The 18,862-nt window shown below is 36.7% G+C and overlaps 1 non-coding gene across 1 annotated transcript; it reads right to left on the bottom strand.

Moving 5' to 3' along the window:
• Nucleotides 1-5,149: 5,149 nt before the first annotated feature.
• LOC112760766 (small nucleolar RNA R71) lies at nucleotides 5,150-5,257 on the bottom strand. Its single transcript, XR_003181190.1, has one exon. It is a non-coding gene; the product is annotated as a small nucleolar RNA R71 (small nucleolar RNA).
• Between the last annotated feature and the right edge of the window lie 13,605 nt (nucleotides 5,258-18,862).

Raw genomic sequence — 18,862 nt, 5'->3', positions numbered from 1 at the left:
ATGATGAGTCAATCTTGCTTATTTAATCCCAACATCATGGAATAAGTCAAGCAAGCATAATTGCCCTCAATCCATAAGTCCTAACCCACTTACCAAACTAGTTGATAAATGGTTAGCATCAATGGAAACAAGAGTCAACTAACTACCCAAGAATTATCATTAAATGTCGGACATTATGCCTCTAGTATCCTAGGGACTCAAACCACAAGCCAAGGTGTGAAAATCTACTCAAAATCTAAGGTTGGCATTTTCACAAACACCTTGTATGCATAAAAGTAAAACATGGAAATTTTGCAAGGAAAATGTAAAACTATAACCAACTATCAACAAAATCAAATATAAACAAGCAATCAAACATAAAAGAAGCATGAAACATAAAATTCATCAATTAAAATTTCAAGAAACACAAAATTGCAAATATGAACAAAGTAACTTGAACCAAAGTAAAGGTGCTTTAATTAAAGAGGAAATTGAGAATACTTACAAGTAAAGAAGCAAAATCCAAAATCAAAGCTCGCTATAAAATGCTACAAGAAGCTACATAAACCATGGGAAAGCTTTCTATCTACACTACTCCTATTCCTAATACTATGAAAAACTATGAAAGATTCCTCTCAGTCCTAATGAGAGCTTTCCCTTCATATGTCTTCAATTCCCCTTGTTATAGCACTTCCCATTTAGCATTGGAACTTCCAAAATTGGGCCAAAGGCCTCCAAATTTGCGCAGCACGTGATTCATTAATGAAATCACGTGCAGGGACCTGTGCAGATGCACAGACGTGTGTGTCCGCATACTCGACTGGAAGTGGACCTGTGCGTACGCACATGTGCTTATGCGCACACACATATGGAAATTTTCGTTTGTGCATACGCATGCAGGGCTGTGCGCACGCACACTTCGCTGTGTGTGCATTTCCTTGTTTTCTTCATGTTTTCTCCCTTGTACATGCTTTCTTCCACTTTTGACCATCCAATCTTGCTTTCAAGGTCTGAAATCACTCAAAAACCACATCACGGCATCGAATAACATAAAAGTGGAATTAAATTGCTCTATTGAAGCACAAAATTGCATGTTTTCACATTTAGGATCAAAATAGGGACAAAACACAAAAGAATGCTATTATGGTATGATGAGCAGATAATTTATATGCTTTTTGGCATTGTTTTTAGTATGTTTTTAGGAGAATCTAGTTACTTTTAGGGATGTTTTCATTAGTTTTTATGTTAAATTCACATTTCTGGACTTTACTATGAGTTTGTGTGTTTTTCTGTGATTTCAGGTATTTTCTGGCTGAAATTGAGGGACTTGAGCAAAAATCAGATTCAGAGGTTGAAGAAGGACTGCGAATCCTGTTGGATTTTGACCTCCCTGCACTCAAAGTGGATTTTCTGGAGCTACAGAACTCAAAATGGCGTGCTTCCAATTGCGTTGGAAAGTAGACATCCAGGGCTTTCCAGCAATATATAATAGTCCATACTTTGTTTGAGTTTAGATGACGCAAGGCGTTGAACGCCAGTTCTACGCTGCAGTCTGGAGTTAAACGCCAGAAACACGTCACGACCCAGAGTTGAATGCCAAAAACACGTTACAACTTGGCGTTCAACTCCAAAAGAAGCCTCTGCACGTGGAAAGCTAAAGCTCAGCCCAAGCACACACCAAGTGAGCCCCGGAAGTGGATTTATGCATCAATTACTTATCTCTGTAAACCCTAGTAACTAGTTTAGTATAAATAGAACTTTTTACTAGTCTTTTAGACATCTTATGATTTTTTAGTTCATCTTTAGGATCATATTAATCACGTTTAGGGGCTGGCCATTCGGCCATGCCTGAACCTTTATCACTTATGTATTTTCAACGGTAGAGTTTCTACACTCCATAGATTAAGGTGTGGAGCTCTGCTGTTCCTCAAAGATTAATGCAAAGTACTACTGTTTTTCTATTCAATTCAACTTATTCCGCTTCTAAGATATTCATTTGTACTTCAACATGAATGTGATGAACGTGACAATCATCATCATTCCCCCACGAACGCGTGCCTGACAACCACTTCCGTTCCACCTTAGATTGGATGAGTATCTCTTGGATCTCTTAATCAAAATCTTCGTGGTATAAGCTAGATTGATGGCGGCATTCAAGAGAATTCGGAAAGTCTAAACCTTGTCTGTGGTATTCCAAGTAGGATTCAGGGATTGAATGACTGTGATGAGCTTCAAACTCGCGAGTGCTGGGCGTAGTGACAGACGCAAAAGGATAGTAAATCCTATTCCAGTATGATCGAGAACCTCCAGATGATTAACCATGCAGTGACAGCGCATCGGACCATTTTCACAGAGAGGATGGGATGCAGCCATTGACAACGGTGATGCCTCCAGATGATTAGCCATGCAGTGACAGCGCATCGGACTATTTTCACAGAGAGGATGAAAAGTAGCCATTGACAACGGTGATGCCCTTACATAAAGCCAGCCATGGAAAGGAGTAGGACTGATTGGATGAAGACAGCAGGAAAGCAGAAGTTCAGAGGAACGAACGCATCTCTACACGCTTATCTGAAATTCTCACCAATGAATTACATAAGTATTTCTATCTTTACTTTTTATTTATTTATTAATTAGTATTCGAAAATTCCATATCCACTTAATATCCGCCTGACTGAGATTTACAAGATGACCATAGCTTGCTTCATACCAACAATCTCCGTGGGATCGACCCTTACTCATGTAAGGTTTTATTACTTGGATGACCCAGTGCACTTGCTGGTTAGTTGTGCGAAGTTGTGAAGTTATGTTTGGACCATGGTTCTGTGCACCCGTTTTTGGCACCATTGCCAGGGAAAGAACGAACAATTAATTTTACAAATTCAAAGATCTGAGTGATCACGATTTCGCATACCAAGTTTTTGGCGCTGTTACCGGGGATTGTTTTGAGTTTGGACAACTGACAGTTCATCTTGTTGCTCAGATTAGGTAATTTTCTTTTTGTTTTATTTTCAAAAAAAAATTATTTTCAAAAATCTTTCAAAAATTTTTCTTTTGTTTTCGAAAAACTTTTCTAAATTTTTAAGAATGAATTTTAAAGTTTCAAAATGGTATGTTGAATCTTGGCTGGCCATCAAGCTTTAGACTAACCTGATAAGATTCGTGGAATCCTGATTGAGGACTTTGAATTCATTGCTTCCTTTTTCCCTTATGTTTTCGAAAATTTTAAAATAAAACCCAAAAATCCAAAAAAAAAAATTAGAAAATCATAAAAATCAAAAATATTTTTGCGTTTCTTGTTTGAGTATTGAGTCAACTTTCAAGTTTGGTGTCAATTGCATATTCATCTTGCATTTTTCGAAAATTCATGCATTCATAGTGTTCTTCATGATCTTCAAGTTGTTCTTGGTAGGTCTTCTTGTTTGATCTTGATGATTTCTTGTTTTGTGTCTTTTCTTGTTTTACATATGCATTTTTCATTTGTTAGAGTCTAAACATGAAAAATTTCTAAGTTTGGTGTCCTGCATGTTTTCTTTTCGTGAAAATTTTTCAAAAATATGTTCTTGATGTTCATCATGATTTTCAAAGTGTTCTTGGTGTTCATCTTGACATTCATAGAATTCTTGCATGCATTCATTGTTTTGATTCAAAATTTTCATGCATTGAGTCTTTTTCATGTTTTTTTCTTTCTTCATTAAAAATTTAAAAATAAAAAAAATTATCTTTTCCTTATTTTACTCAAAACTTTCGAAAATATGATTTGATTCAATCAAAAGTTTTTAAAATCTAGTTGTTTCTTATGAATCAAATCAATTTTTCAATTTAAAAATCTTATCTTTTTCAAATCTTTTTCAAAAATCATATCTTTTTCCTTTTTTTAATTATTTTCGAAAATTTTAAAATATTTGTCAAAAATCTTTTTCTTATCTTTATCACATAATTTTCGAAAATAATATCAACAATTAATGTTTTTATTCAAAAATTTCAAGTTTGTTACTTGCTTGTTAAGAAAGATTCAAACTTTAAGTTCTAGAATCATATCTTATGATTTCTTATAAATCAAGTCATTAATTGTGATTTTAAAAATCAAATCTTTTTCAAAAACTATTTCTAATCATATCTTTCTATCATATCTTTTTTAAATCATATCTTTTTCAAAAATTTGATTTTAAAATATCTTTTCTAACTTCCTATCTTCTTATCTTTTTTTTTAAAATTAATTTTCAATTCTTATCTTTTTGTTTCAATCATATCTTTTAAAATTTCAATCATATCTTTTTCAAAACTACCTAACTAATCCTCTCTCTCTTATTTTCGAAAATTATCTTCCCTCTTTTTCAAAATTCTTCTAATTAACTAATTATTTCAAACTTTAATTTTAATTTATTTCTTCTTTTAATTTTTGAAATTCACTAACCATTTTTCAAAAAAAATTTTCGAAAATCCTTCTATCTCACCTCCTTCTATTTATTTATTTATCTACTAACATCTCTCCCTCACTCACCAAAAATCCGAACCATCTCTCTCTCTCTGAGTTCAGATTTCTCTTCTTCTTTTCTTCTACTCACATAAGGGAACCTCTATACCTGGGCAAAAAGGATCCCTATTATTATTTTTCTGTTCCCTCCTTTTTCATATGAGCAGGAGCAAGGACAAGAACATTCTTGTTGAAGCAGATCCTGAACCTGAAAGGACTCTGAAAAGGAAACTAAGAGAAGCTAAAATACAACAATCCAGAGATGACCTTTCAGAAATTTTCGAACAAGAAGAGGAGATGGCAGCCGAAAATAATAATAATACAAGGAGAATGCTTGGTGACTTTACTGCACCTAATTCCAATTTACATGGAAGAAGTATCTCCATCCCTACCATTGGAGCAAACAATTTTGAGCTGAAACCTCAATTAGTTTCTCTGATGCAACAAAATTGCAAGTTTCATGGACTTCCATTTGAAGATCCTTTTCAGTTCTTAACTGAATTCTTGCAGATATGTGACACTGTAAAGACAAATGGAGTAGATCCTGAAGTCTACAGGCTCATGCTTTTCCCTTTTGCTGTAAGAGACAGAGCTAGAATATGGTTGGACTCTCAACCAAAAGATAGCCTGAACTCATGGGATAAGCTGGTCATGGCTTTCTTAGACAAGTTCTTTCCTCCTCAAAAGCTTAGTAAGCTTAGAGTGGATGTTCAAACCTTTAGACAGAAAGAAGGTGAATCCCTCTATGAAGCTTGGGAGAGATATAAGCAACTGACCAAAAAGTGTCCTTCTGACATGCTTTCAGAATGGACCATCCTGGATATATTCTATGATGGTTTATCTGAGCTATCAAAGATGTCACTGGATACTTCTGTAGGTGAATCCATTCACCTAAAGAAAACGCCTGCAGAAGCTCAAGAACTCATAGACATGGTTGCTAACAACCAGTTTATGTACACTTCTGAGAGGAATCCTGTGAGTAATGGGACGCTTCAAAAGAAGGGAGTTCTTGAAATTGATACTCTGAATGCCATATTGGCTCAGAACAAAATATTAACTCAGCAAGTCAATATGATTTCTCAGAGTATGAATGGAATGCAAGCTGCATCCAACAGTACTCAAGAGGCGCCTTCTGAAGAAGAGGCCTATGATCCTGAGAACCCTGCAATAGCAGAGGTGAATTACTTAGGTGAACCTTATGGAAACACCTATAACTCATCATGGAGAAATCATCCAAATTTCTCATGGAAGGATCAACAAAAGCCTCAACAAGGCTTTAATAATGGTGGAAGAAACAGGTTTAACAATAGTAAACCTTTTCCATCATCTACTCAGCAACAGACAGAGAATTCTAAACAAAATACTTCTAACTTAGCAATCTTAGTCTCTGATTTGTCTAAGGCCACTGTAAGTTTCATGAATGAAACAAGGTCCTCCATTAGAAATTTGGAGGCACAAGTGGGCCAGCTGAGTAAGAAGATCACTGAAACCCCTCCTAGTACTCTCCCAAGCAATACAGAAGAGAATCCAAAGAGAGAGTGCAAGGCCATTGATATAACCATCATGGCCGAATCCAAGGAGGAAGGAGAGGACGTGAATCCCAAGGAGGAAGACCTCCTGGGACGTCCTGTGATCAACAAGGAGTTTCCCTTTGAGGAACCAAAGGAATCTGAGGCTCATCTAGAGACCATAGAGATTCTATTGAACCTCCTTATGCCCTTCATGAGCTCTGATGAGTATTCTTCTCCCGAAGAGAATGAGGATGTTACTAAAGAGCAAGTTACCAAGTACCTTGTGCAATCATGAAGCTAAAGGCTAATTTATTTGGTAATGAGACTTGGGGAGATGAACCTCCCCTGTTTACCAATGAATTAAATGCATTGGATCAACTGAAACTGCCTCAGAAGAAAGAGGATCCTGGAAAGTTCCTAATACCTTGTACCATAGGCACCATAACCTTTGAGAAGGCTCTATGTGACCTTGGGTCATGGATTAACCTCATGCCACTTTCTGTAATGGAGAAACTGGAAATCTTTGAGGTGCAAGCTACTAGAATCTCATTAGAGATGGCAGACAACTCAAGAAAAGAGGCTTATGGACAAGTAGAAGACATTTTAGTAAAGGTTGAAGGCCTTTACATCCCTGCTGATTTCATAATCCTAGACACTGGGAAGGATGAGGATGAGTCCATCTTCCTTGGAAGACCCTTCCTAGCCACAGCAAGAGCTGTGATTGATGTTGACAGAGGTGAACTAGTCCTTCAATTGAATGAGGACTCCCTTGTGTTTAAAACTCAAGGTTATCCTTCTGTAAACATGGAAAAGAGGCACAGTAAGCTTCTCTCAAACCAGAGTTAACCAGAGCCCCCACAGTCAAACTCTAAGTTTGGTGTTGAACTCCCATATCCAAACTCTAAGTTTGGTGTTGGGAAGCCTCAACAAAAGCTCTGAACATCTGTGAGGCTCCAATGAGAGCCCACTGTCAAGCTATTGACATTAAAGAAGTGCTTGTTGGGAGGCAACCCAATTTTTATTTATCTAATTTTATTTTTTTATTTTCATTGTTTTTCATGTTTTATTAGGTTCATGATCATGTGGAGTCACAAAATAAATAGAAAAATTAAAAACAGAATTAAAAACAGCAGAAGAAAAATCACACCCTGGAGGAGGATCTTACTGGCGTTTAAACGCCAGTAAGGAGCATCTGTCTGGCGTTTAACACTAGAACAGAGCATGTTTCTGGCGTTGAACACCAGAAACAAGCAGCATCCTGGCGTTCAGACGCCAGAAATGCACACTGAGGAAAGCTGGCGCTGAACGCTAAAAACAAGCATTTGGCTAGCGTTCAACGCCAGAAATATGCTGCATCTGGGCGCTGAACGCCCAGAACAAGCATCAATTCGGCGTTTAAACACCAGAATTGTATGCAAGGGCATTTTACATGCCTAAATGGTGCAGGGATGTAAATCCTTGACACCTCAGGATCTGTGGACCCCACAGGATCCCCATCTACCACCACTCATTCTCTTCCCTCTTCTCATTCATCATCTCTTCCCAATAAACACTCTTCCCAAAAACCCTTCACTAATCACCTCAATCTCTCTTCCCTATTACCCCTTCACCACTCACATCCATCCACTCTTCCCCGTAAACCTACCTCATAAACTCTGCCTACCTTCAAAATTCAAAATCACTTTCCCACCCAATCCCACCCTAAATGGCCGAACCTTACCCCCTCCCCTCCCTATATAAAGCCCTCCATTCTTCTTCAAATTCACACAACTCAACCCTCTCTTCCCCTTCTTGGCCGAAACACCTCCCCTTCTCCCTCTCCTCTATTTCTTCTTCTTCTTCATCTATTCTTTCTTTTCTTGCTCGAGGGCGAGCAATATTCTAAGTTTGGTGTGGTAAAAGCATAATCTTTTTGTTTTTTTCCATTACCAATGATGGCACCTAAGACTGGAGAATCCTCTAGAAAAGGAAAAGGGAAGACAAAAGCTTCCACCTCCGAGTCATGGGAGATGGAAAGATTCATCTCAAAAGCTCATCAAGACCACTTCTATGATGTTGTGGCCAAGAAGAAGGTGATCCCCGAGGTCCCCTTCAAGCTCAAGAGAAATGAGTATCCGGAGATCCGGCATGAAATCCAAAGAAGAGGGTGGAAAGTTCTAACAAACCCCATCCAACAAGTCGGCATCCTAATGGTTCAAGAGTTCTATGCTAATACATGGATCACTAAGAACCATGATCAAAGTAAGAACCCGAATCCAAAGAATTACATTACAATGGTTCGGGAGAAATACTTAGATTTTAGTCCGGAAAATGTGAGGTTGGCGTTTAACTTGCCTATGATGAAAGTAGATGCACGCCCCTACACTAGAAGGGTCAACTTTAATCAAATGTTGGACCAAGTCCTCATGGACATATGTGTGGAAGGAGCTCAATGGAAGATTGACTCCAAAGGCAAGCCGGTTCAATTAAAAAACTGGACCTCAAGCCTGTAGCTAGAGGATGGTTGGAGTTCATCCAACACTCCATCATCCCCACTAGCAATCGATCTGAAGTTACTGTGGATCGGGCCATCATGATTCATAGCATCATGATTGGAGAGGAAGCAGAAGTTCACGAAGTCATCTCTCTTGAACTCTACAAAATAGCCGAAAAGCCCTCTCCTTGGGCAAGGCTAGCTTTTCCTCATCTTATTTGCCATCTATGTTACTCAGCTGGAGCTTTCATAGAAGGAGACATTCCCATTGAGGAAGAAAAGCCCATCACTAAGAAAAGGATGGAGCAAACAAGAGAGCCCACTCATGGAGCTCAAGAAACACATGAGGAAGCTCATCATCAAGAAATCCCTGAGATACCTCAAGGGATGCACTTTCCTCCACAGAATTTTTGGGAGCAAATCAACACCTCCCTAGGAGAATTAAGTTCCAACATGGGACAATTAAGGGTGGAACATCAAGAGCACTCCATCATCCTTTATGAAATTAGAGAAGATCAAAAAGCAATGAGGGAGGAGCAACAAAGACAAGGAAGAGACATGGAAGAGCTGAAGGACATCATTGGTTCCTCAAGAAGGAAACGCCACCATCACTAAGGGGGATTCATTCCTTGTTCTTACTTTCTCTATTTTTCGTTTTCTATGTTAAGTGCTTATCTATGTTTCTGTCTTATTACATGATCATTAGTAGTTAGTAACTATGTCTTAAAGTTATGAATGTCCTATGTATCCATCACCTCTCTTAAATGAAAAATGTTTTAATTCAAAAGAACAAGAAGTACATGAGTTTCGAATTTATCCTTGAACTTAGTTTAATTATATTGATGTGGTGACAATACTTTTTGTTTTCTGAATGAATGCTTGAACAGTGCATATGTCTTTTGAAGTTGTTGTTTAAGAATGCTAAATATGTTGGCTCTTGAAAGAATGATGACAAGGAGACATGTTATTTGATAATCTGAAAAATCATAAAATTGATTCTTGAAGCAAGAAAAAGCAGTGAACACAAAAGCTTGCGAAAAAAATGGCAAAAAAAAATAGAAAGAAAAAGAAAAACCAAGCAGAAAAAGCCAAAGCTCTTAAAACCAAAAGGCAAGAGCAAAAAGCCAATAGCCCTTAAAACCAAAAGGCAAGGGTAATAAAAAAGATCCCAAGGCTTTGAGCATCAGTGGATAGGAGGGCCTAAAGGAATCAAATCCTGGCCTAAGCGGCTAAACCAAGCTGTCCCTAATCATGTGCTTGTGGCGTGAAGGTGTCAAGTGAAAACTTGAGACTGAGCGGTTAAAGTCGAGGTCCAAAGCAAAAGAAGAGTGTGCTTAAGAACCCTGGACACCTCTAATTGGGGACTTTAGCAATGCTGAGTCACAATCTGAAAAGGTTCACCCAATTATGTGTCTGTGGCATTTATGTATCCAGTGGTAATACTGGAAAACAAAGTGCTTAGGGCCACGGCCAAGACTCATAAAGTAGCTGTGTTCAAGAATCAACATACTGAACTAGGAGAATCAATAACACTATCTGAACTCTGAGTTCCTATAGAAGCCAATCATTCTGAACTTCAATGGATAAAGTGAGATGCCAAAACTATTCAAGAGGCAAAAAGCTACAAGTCCCGCTCATCTGATTGGAGCTATGTTTCATTGATAGTTTGGAATTTATAGTATATTCTCTTCTTTTTATCCTATTTGATTTTCAGTTGCTTGGGGACAAGCAATAATTTAAGTTTGGTGTTGTGATGAGCGGATAATTTATACGCTTTTTGGCATTGTTTTTAGTAGAATCTAGTTACTTTTAGGGATGTTTTCATTAGTTTTTATGTTAAATTCTCATTTCTGGACTTTACTATGAGTTTGTATGTTTTTCTGTGATTTCAGGTATTTTCTGGTTGAAATTGAGGGACTTGAGCAAAAATCAGATTCAGAGGTTGAAGAAGGACTGCTGATGCTGTTGGATTCTGACCTCCCTGCACTCAAAGTGGATTTTCTGGAGCTACAGAACTCAAAATGGTGCGCTTCTAATTGCGTTGGAAAGTAGACATCCAGGGCTTTCTAGAAATATATAATAGTCCATACTTTGTTCGAGTTTAGACGACGCAAAATGGTATTGAACGCCAGTTCTACGCTGCAGTTTCGAGTTAAACGCCAGAAACACGTCACGACCGAGAGTTGAACGCCAAAAACACGTTACAACTTGGCGTTCAACTCCAAAAGAAGCCTCTGCATGTGGAAAGCTAAAGCTCAGCCCAAGCATACACCAAGTGGGCCCCGGAAGTGGATTTATGCATCAATTACTTATCTCTGTAAACCCTAGTAACTAGTTTAGTATAAATAGAACTTTTTACTAGTCTTTTAGACATCTTATGATTTTTTAGTTCATCTTTAGGATCATATTGATCACGTTTGGGGGCTGGCCATTCGGCCATGCCTGAACCTTTATCACTTATGTATTTTCAACGGTAGAGTTTCTACACTCCATAGATTAAGGTGTGGAGCTCTGCTGTTCCTCAAAGATTAATGCAAAGTACTACTGTTTTTCTATTCAATTCAACTTATTCTGCTTCTAAGATATTCATTCGTACTTCAACATGAATGTGATGAACGTGACAATCATCATCATTCCCCCACGAATGCGTGCCTGACAACCACTTCCGTTCCACCTTAGATTGGATGAGTATCTCTTGGATCTCTTAATCAGAATCTTCGTGGTATAAGCTAGATTGATGGCGGCATTCAAGAGAATCCGGAAAGTCTAAACCTTGTCTGTGGTATTCCGAGTAGGATTCAAGGATTGAATGACTGTGACGAGCTTTAAACTCACGAGTGCTGGGTGTAGTGACAGACGCAAAAGGATAGTAAATCCTATTCCAGTATGATCGAGAACCTCTAGATGATTAGCCATGCAGTGACAGCGCATCGGACCATTTTCACAGAGAGGATGGGATGCAGTCATTGACAACGGTGATGCCTCCAGATGATTAGCCATGCAGTGACAGCGCATCAGACTATTTTCACAGAGAGGATGAAAAGTAGCCATTGACAACAGTGATGCCCTTACATAAAGCCAGCCATGGAAAGGAGTAGGACTGATTGGATGAAGACAGCAGGAAAGCAGAAGTTCAGAGGAATGAACGCATCTCTACATGCTTATCTGAAATTTTCACCAATGAATTACATAAGTATTTCTATCTTTACTTTTTATTTATTTATTAATTATTATTCGAAAATTCCATATCCACTTAATATCCGCCTGACTGAGATTTACAAGATGACCATAGCTTGCTTCATACCAACAATCTCCGTGGGATCGACCCTTACTCACGTAAGGTTTTATTACTTGGACGACCCAGTGCACTTGTTGGTTAGTTGTGCGAAGTTGTGAAGTTATGTTTGGACCATGGTTCTGTGCACCCGTTTTTGGCGCCATTGCCAGTGAAAGAACGAACAATTAATTTTACAAATTCAAAGATCTGAGTGATCACGATTTCGCATACCATGGTGCTTAAGTGTGAGTTCATGTGATAGAATCCATCTAAATCAAGCTAAAATATATCAGAAAATATGAACTCATTAATTCTCCCACACTTAAATAATAGCATGTCTTCATGCTAAATCAAAAAGGAGAATGATCAAAGGGGCAATCAATTTATTGAATGCAACTATCTATATGCATGCAAATATGTAAATACTATCTATACCTATATATCTATCTATAGTATCTATATGAAATTGGTGAAAGCAAACAATCAAATTCCCAAGCAAGTATAAACAACATAGGGCTAAGCATAGGAGGAGTCCAATGCACTCAAAATCTAGAGAATTGATTCAATTTATCAAAATTAAGCAACTTGCAAGAATGCATGATAGAAAGAAAATGGGAACATAGAATTGAGTAATTGATCCCTCACTTGGTGTGTATACACTCTAGTCACTCGGTGTTTGGGGGTCAAGTCACTCAAATCTCTTTCCAATCATGCTTTCAAGGATTTTCTTTTCATCTAACAATCAACAAACAAGTGATGCATTAATGCAATTATCATGAGGACTTCACATGGTTGTAATGGGGTTAGGGTAAAGGTGGGATAGATATGGCCAAGTGGACTAATGCGATTGTATCCTTGATTAGATTAAGTTTCCACGTCAACCTATATCAACCAATTCAAAACAAAATGCAATCCTAACCTTCCATCACTTCAATTTACTAATATTCATGTATGCTTCTCACAAAACCATCACATATGCAATTCTTTATTCATTTGTTTTCTCCTTAGGGTGGCTTTGTACCCTTTTGTTGATGGAGAGAGTTTTTTTTCCACAAAATTGCATATGATTCAATAGTTCATACATGAATGTTCCCATTTTCCAAAATTTTCAACGAATACCTGATGAGCGGATAATTTATACGCTTTTTGGCATTGTTTTTAGGTAGTTTTTAGTATATTTTAATTACTTTTTATTATATTTTTATTATTTTTTATGCGAAATTCACATTTCTGGACTAGCACCAAAGCTGGAGTTAAACGCCCAAACTGGCATTAAAGCTGGCGTTTAACTCCAAGAAGGACCTATGCATATGAATCATTCAAAGCTCAGCCCAAACACATACTAAGTGGGCACCAGAAGTGGATTTCTGCACTATCTACCTTAGTTACTCATTTTCTGTAAACCCTAGCTACTAGTTTTAGTATAAATGTTACTTTTTCTCATTGTATTATAAATCTTGGTTATTCTGGTTCCCCCTCTGGGGCCGAAACCAATGAACATCATTATCACTTATGTATTTTCTACGGTGGAGTTTCTACACCTCATAGATTAAGGTGTGGAGCTCTGCTGTTCCTCATGAATTAATGCAAAGTACTATTGTTCTTCTATTCAATTCACGCTTATTCTTGTTCTAAGATATTCACTCGCACTTCAACATGATGAATGTGATGATCCGTGACACTCATCACCATTCTCAACTTATGAACGCGTGCCTGACAACCACTTCCGTTCTACCTGTGATAGCTTGAGTGTGTATCTCTTGGATTCCTGGTTCACGATGCATGATTGCATCTCCTGACAATAGAGCCTTCAATTCCGTGAAATCAGAGTCTTCGTGGTATAAGCTAGAATCAATTGGCAGCATTCTTGAGATCCAGAAAGTCTAAACCTTGTCTGTGGTATTCCGAGTAGGATCTGGGATGGGATGACTGTGACGAGCTTCAAACTCGCGACTGTTGGGCGCAGTGACAGTGCACAAAAGGATCAATGAATCCTATTCCGACACAAGTGAGAACCGACAGATGATTAGCCCTGCAGAAACGTAGTTGGACCATTTTCACTGAGAGGACGGACGGTAGCCATTGACAACGGTGATCCCCAACATACAGCTTGCCATGGAAAGGGGTACGCATGATTGGATGAAGGCAATAGGAAAGCAGAGATTTAGAAGGAACAAAGCATCTCCATACGCTTATCTGAAATTCCCACCAATGAATTACATAAGTATCTCTATCTTATTTTATGTTTTATTTATCTTTTACTTATCAAAACTTCATAACCATTTGAATCCGCCTGACTGAGATTTACAAGATGACCATAGCTTGCTTCAAGCCGACAATCTCCATGGGATCGACCGTTACTCACGTAAGGTATTACTTGGACGACCCAGTGCACTTGCTGGTTAGCTGTACGAAGTTGTGAAGAAGTGTGGATCACAATTTCCTGCACCAAGTTTTTGGCACCGTTGCCGGGAATTGTTCGAGTTTGGACAACTGACGGTTCATCTTGTTGCTTAGATTAGGTAATTTTATTTTATATTTAAGCTTTTTAATTTTACTTTCGAAAAACCAATTTTTTTTTTATTTAGTTCTTCAGAATTTTTAAGAATGAATTCTAGAGATTCAGATGATCTGGGAAGCCTGGCTGGCTGTTAAGCCATGTCTAATCTTTTGGACCGAGGCTTCAACTTGTCATCACAGGAGCTTGTTGATTTCTATCAATCTTGCTGTTGAATGTAATGATCTGCTAAAGCTTGGCTGGCTATTGGCTATGTCTAGTGTTTTGGACCGAAGCTTTCACTTAAAGCTTGGCTGGTTATTAAGCCATGTCTAATTCTTGGACCGGAGCTTTAGACTAACATTGCATGATTCCTGGAATTCTCATTAAGAATTTTGAATTCCTTATTTTCTTTTTCCCAAAATAATTTTCGAAAAATACAAAAAAAAAAATTTATAAAATCATAAAACAAAAAAAATTATTTTATGCTTCTTGTTTGAGTTTAGTGTCAAATTTTAAGTTTGGTGTCAATTGCATGTTTTTATTTTTCTTAAAATTTTCGAAAAATTCATGCATTATGTTCTTCATGATCTTCAAGTTGCTCTTGATGATTTTCTTTGATTGATCTTTAAATTTTCTTGTTTTTCATATGCATTTTTGAATTCATAGAGTCTAAACATTAAAAATTTTTAAGTTTGGTGTCTTGCATGTCTCTCTTTTCTTAAAAATTTTCAAAAATATGTTTTTAATGTTCATCATAATCTTCAAAGTGTTCTTGGTGTTCATCTTGACATTCAAAGTATTCTTGCATGCATTATTTGTTTTGATCTTAAATTTTTATGTCTTGAGTCATTTTGTTGTTTTTATCTTTCCTCATTAAAATTCAAAAATAAAAAAAATATCGTTTCCTTTAATTGCTCATAATTTTTGAAATATTTGGGTTGACTGAGTCAAAAATTTTTAAAATTTAGTTGTTTCTTGTTAGTCAAGTCAAAATTTCAATTTAAAAAATTCTATCTTTCCAATCTTTTTCAAAAATCTAATCTTTCTCATTTTTCTTAGTATTTTTGAAAATTTTAAAAATTAATTTTCAAAATCTTTTTCTTACTTTTATTTCATAATTTTCGAAATTATTGCTAACATTTAATGTTTTGATTCAAAAATTTCAAGTTTGTTACTTTCTTGTTAAGAAAGGTTCAATCTTTAAATTCTAGAATCATATCTTTTAGTTTCTTATTAGTCAAGTCATCAACTTTAATTTTAAAAATCAAATCTTTTTAATCTCTCTTTCAAATCTTTTTCAAAATAAATTTCAATCATATCTTTTTAAAAAAAATTTTGATTTCAAAATCTTTTTCTAACTTCATATCTTTTCAAAATTGATTTTCAAATCCTTTTCAATTAGTTCCTTGTTTATTTTATTTTGAGATTTCTTTCTTCTTTTTCAAAATCACCTAAGTACTTTTCTCTCTCATTAATTTCGAAAACTAACCAACATTTTTTTAAAATATTTTTAATTAACTAATTAATTTAACTTTCAATTGCCTTTTATTTCTTTTCTTAAATTTGAATACTAACCAATAATTAAAATAAAAACAAAAATATTTTTCTTTTCTTTTAATTAATATTCGAATTCTCTCTCTCTCTTATCTCTTTCTATTTATTTTTATTTATTTACTAACACTCCTCTTCTCATAATTCGAATCTCCCCTTCTCTGTGTTCGAATTCTTCTTTTTCTTTCTTCATTCTTTTTTTTTTTACTCACATGAAGGAATCTCTATACAGTGACTGATGAGCGGATAATTTATACGCTTTTTGGCATTGTTTTTAGTATGTTTTTAGTATAATTTAGTTAGTTTTTATTATATTTTTATTAGTTTTTAATTAAAAATCACATTTCTAGACTTTAATATGAGTTTGTGTGTTTTTCTATGATTTCAGGTATTTTCTGGCTGAAATTGAGGGACTTGAGTAAAAATCTGATTCAGGCTGAAAAAGGACAGCTGATGCTGTTGGATTCTGACCTCTGATGAGCGGATATTTTATACGCTTTTTGGGGATAATTTCATATAGTTTTGAGTATGTTTTAGTTAGTTTTTAGTTTATTTCCAGTAGTTTTTAGGAAAAATTCATATTTCTGGACTTTACTATGAGTTGTGTGTTTTTCTGTAATTTCAGATATTTTTCTGGCTGAAATTGAAGGAGCTGAGCAAAAATCTGATTCAGGCTGAAAAAGGACTGCTGATGCTGTTGGATTCTGACCTCCCTACACTCAAAGTGAATTTTCTGGAGCTACAGAACTCGAAATGGCGTGCTTCCAATTGCTTTGGAAAGTAGACATCCAGAGCTTTCCAGAAATATATAATAGTCCATACTTTGCACAAGAATTGACGACATAAACTGGCGTTCAACGCCAGCCTTCTGCCCAAATCTGGCGTCCAGCGCCAGAAAAGGATCAAGAACTGGAGTTGAACGCCCAAACTGGCACAAAAACTGGCGTTCAACTCCACAAATGGCCTCTGCACGTGAATTGCTTAAAGTCTCAGCCCCGGCAACGGCGCCAAAAACTTGGTAGCACAAATTGCGAATCACACTTTTCACAACTCGTACCACTAACCAGCAAGTGCACTGGGTCGTCCAAGTAATACCTTACGTGAGTAAGGGTCGAATCCCACGGAGATTGTTGGTTTGAAGCAATCTATGGTTATCTTGTAAATCTTAGTCAGGAAGTCAATTATGTTTATCAATGGAATTGTGAGTAACCAGTAGAGCATAAATTAAAAGTTACTTGTTGTGCAGTAATGGAGAATATGTTGGAGTTTTGGAGATGCTTTGTCTTCTGAATCTCTGCTTTCCTCTGTCTTCTTGTTGATTCCCCTTTGATTTTCGAAAATTTTGGTTTGGTTTTCAAAAAATTTTAATTTTGGTGTTCTTCCTTCATGTTCTTGAGTTTCCTTGTGTCTTGATCTTAAAATTTTTAAGTTTGGTGTTCCTTGGTGTTTTCCCTCCAAAATTTTCAAAAACTAGGAGCATTAGATCTAAAAAAAATTTTAAATCTTGTACTATCTTATTGTTTTTCTCTCTCCTCACTAAATTCAAAAATATCTTTTCAAAATATCTTTTCTAACTTCCTATCTTTTCAAAATTTGTTTCAACTAACTAACCAACTTTTTGTTTGTTTCTTAACTTTTTCAAAACTACCTAACTAACTCTCTCTCTCTCTCTAATTTTCGAAAATATCTTCTCCCTTTTTCAAAAAATTTCTTTTTTATTAACTAATTAATTTTTATTTTTACGAAAAAAAAATATTTATTTCAAAATTCAAATTCTTTTTAGTTATTCTATTTTATTTAAGTATTTACTTCTTATAAAATAAAATAAATAAAAAGATAAATCAGTCCAAGTTATATCCATAGATCCATCATGGACATAAGTGGAGATGGACAGTCCAGGAGGACTTTGGGGTCATATTCTAACCCCTCTACTGCTTCATATGGGAGTAGCATATGCATACCCTCCATTGGAGTTAGTAGCTTCGAGTTGAATCCTCAGCTCATTATCATGGTGCAGCAAAGTTGCCAGTATTCTGGTCTTCCACAGGAAGAACCTACAGAGTTTCTGGCACAATTTTTACAAATTGCTGACACAGTACATGACAAGGAAATAGATCAGGATGTCTACAGACTATTACTGTTTCCATTTGCTGTAAAAGATCAAGCCAAGAGGTGGTTAAATAACCAACCTAAGGCCAGCATAAGAACATGGAAACAGCTGACAGAAAAATTCCTGAATCAATATTTCCCTCCAAAAAGGATGACACAGCTAAGACTGGACATCCAAGGCTTTAAACAAGGAGATAATGAATCTCTTTATGATGCCTGGGAGAGATACAGAGAGATGCTACGAAAATGCCCCTCTGAAATGTTTTCAGAGTGGGTTCAGTTAGACATCTTCTACTATGGGCTTGCAGAAGGAGCTCAGATGTCTTTAGATTACTCAGCTGGTGGATCTATCCATATGAGAAAGACAATTGAAGAGGCTCAAGAGCTCATTGATACAGTTGCCAGGAATCAGCATCTGTATCTAAGCAGCAACCCTTCCATGAATGAAGAGGTTAAAACAGTAACTGCTGAATTCAGTACTGTAAAACAAGCTGCTGAATTCAATCAGCAATTAGATTTTCTAACAAAGCAGCTAGCTGAATTCAAAGACAGGTTACAGGAGACAAGGATAGCTAATATACATATGGAAGAACAGTTTAAGCAAACAAAGCAGCAGCTATCAAAGCAAATAGCAGAAGAATGCCAAGCAGTTCAATTAAAAAGTGGGAAAACATTAAATACCCCACCTCAAGGCATTAAAAATTCAAGAAATGAGCAACCCACCAAAAATTCCCCTGAGGACAGTAAGAGCCCAGGGAAAAATAATTCTGGCACTAAAACGCCAGAAAATGGGTGGAAGGCTGGCGCTGAACGCCCAGACCATGCCCAAAACTGGCGTTCAGCGCCAGAAACAAGGCAGGATTGGTGTTCAACGCCAAAAATGGGCATGAATCTGGCGTTGAACGCCCAACAGGGGCACATTTCTGGCGTTCAGGCGCCAGGAACAGACAGTGAGTTGGCGTCTAACGTCACTCCAGCTTCTAAC

This window comes from Arachis hypogaea, chromosome 16 (genome assembly GCF_003086295.3).
Source record: "Arachis hypogaea cultivar Tifrunner chromosome 16, arahy.Tifrunner.gnm2.J5K5, whole genome shotgun sequence".
NCBI classification, from domain to species: domain Eukaryota; kingdom Viridiplantae; phylum Streptophyta; class Magnoliopsida; order Fabales; family Fabaceae; genus Arachis; species Arachis hypogaea.
Note: the sequence above shows the minus strand (reverse complement) of the source record. Positions and strands in the feature narration are given on the sequence as shown.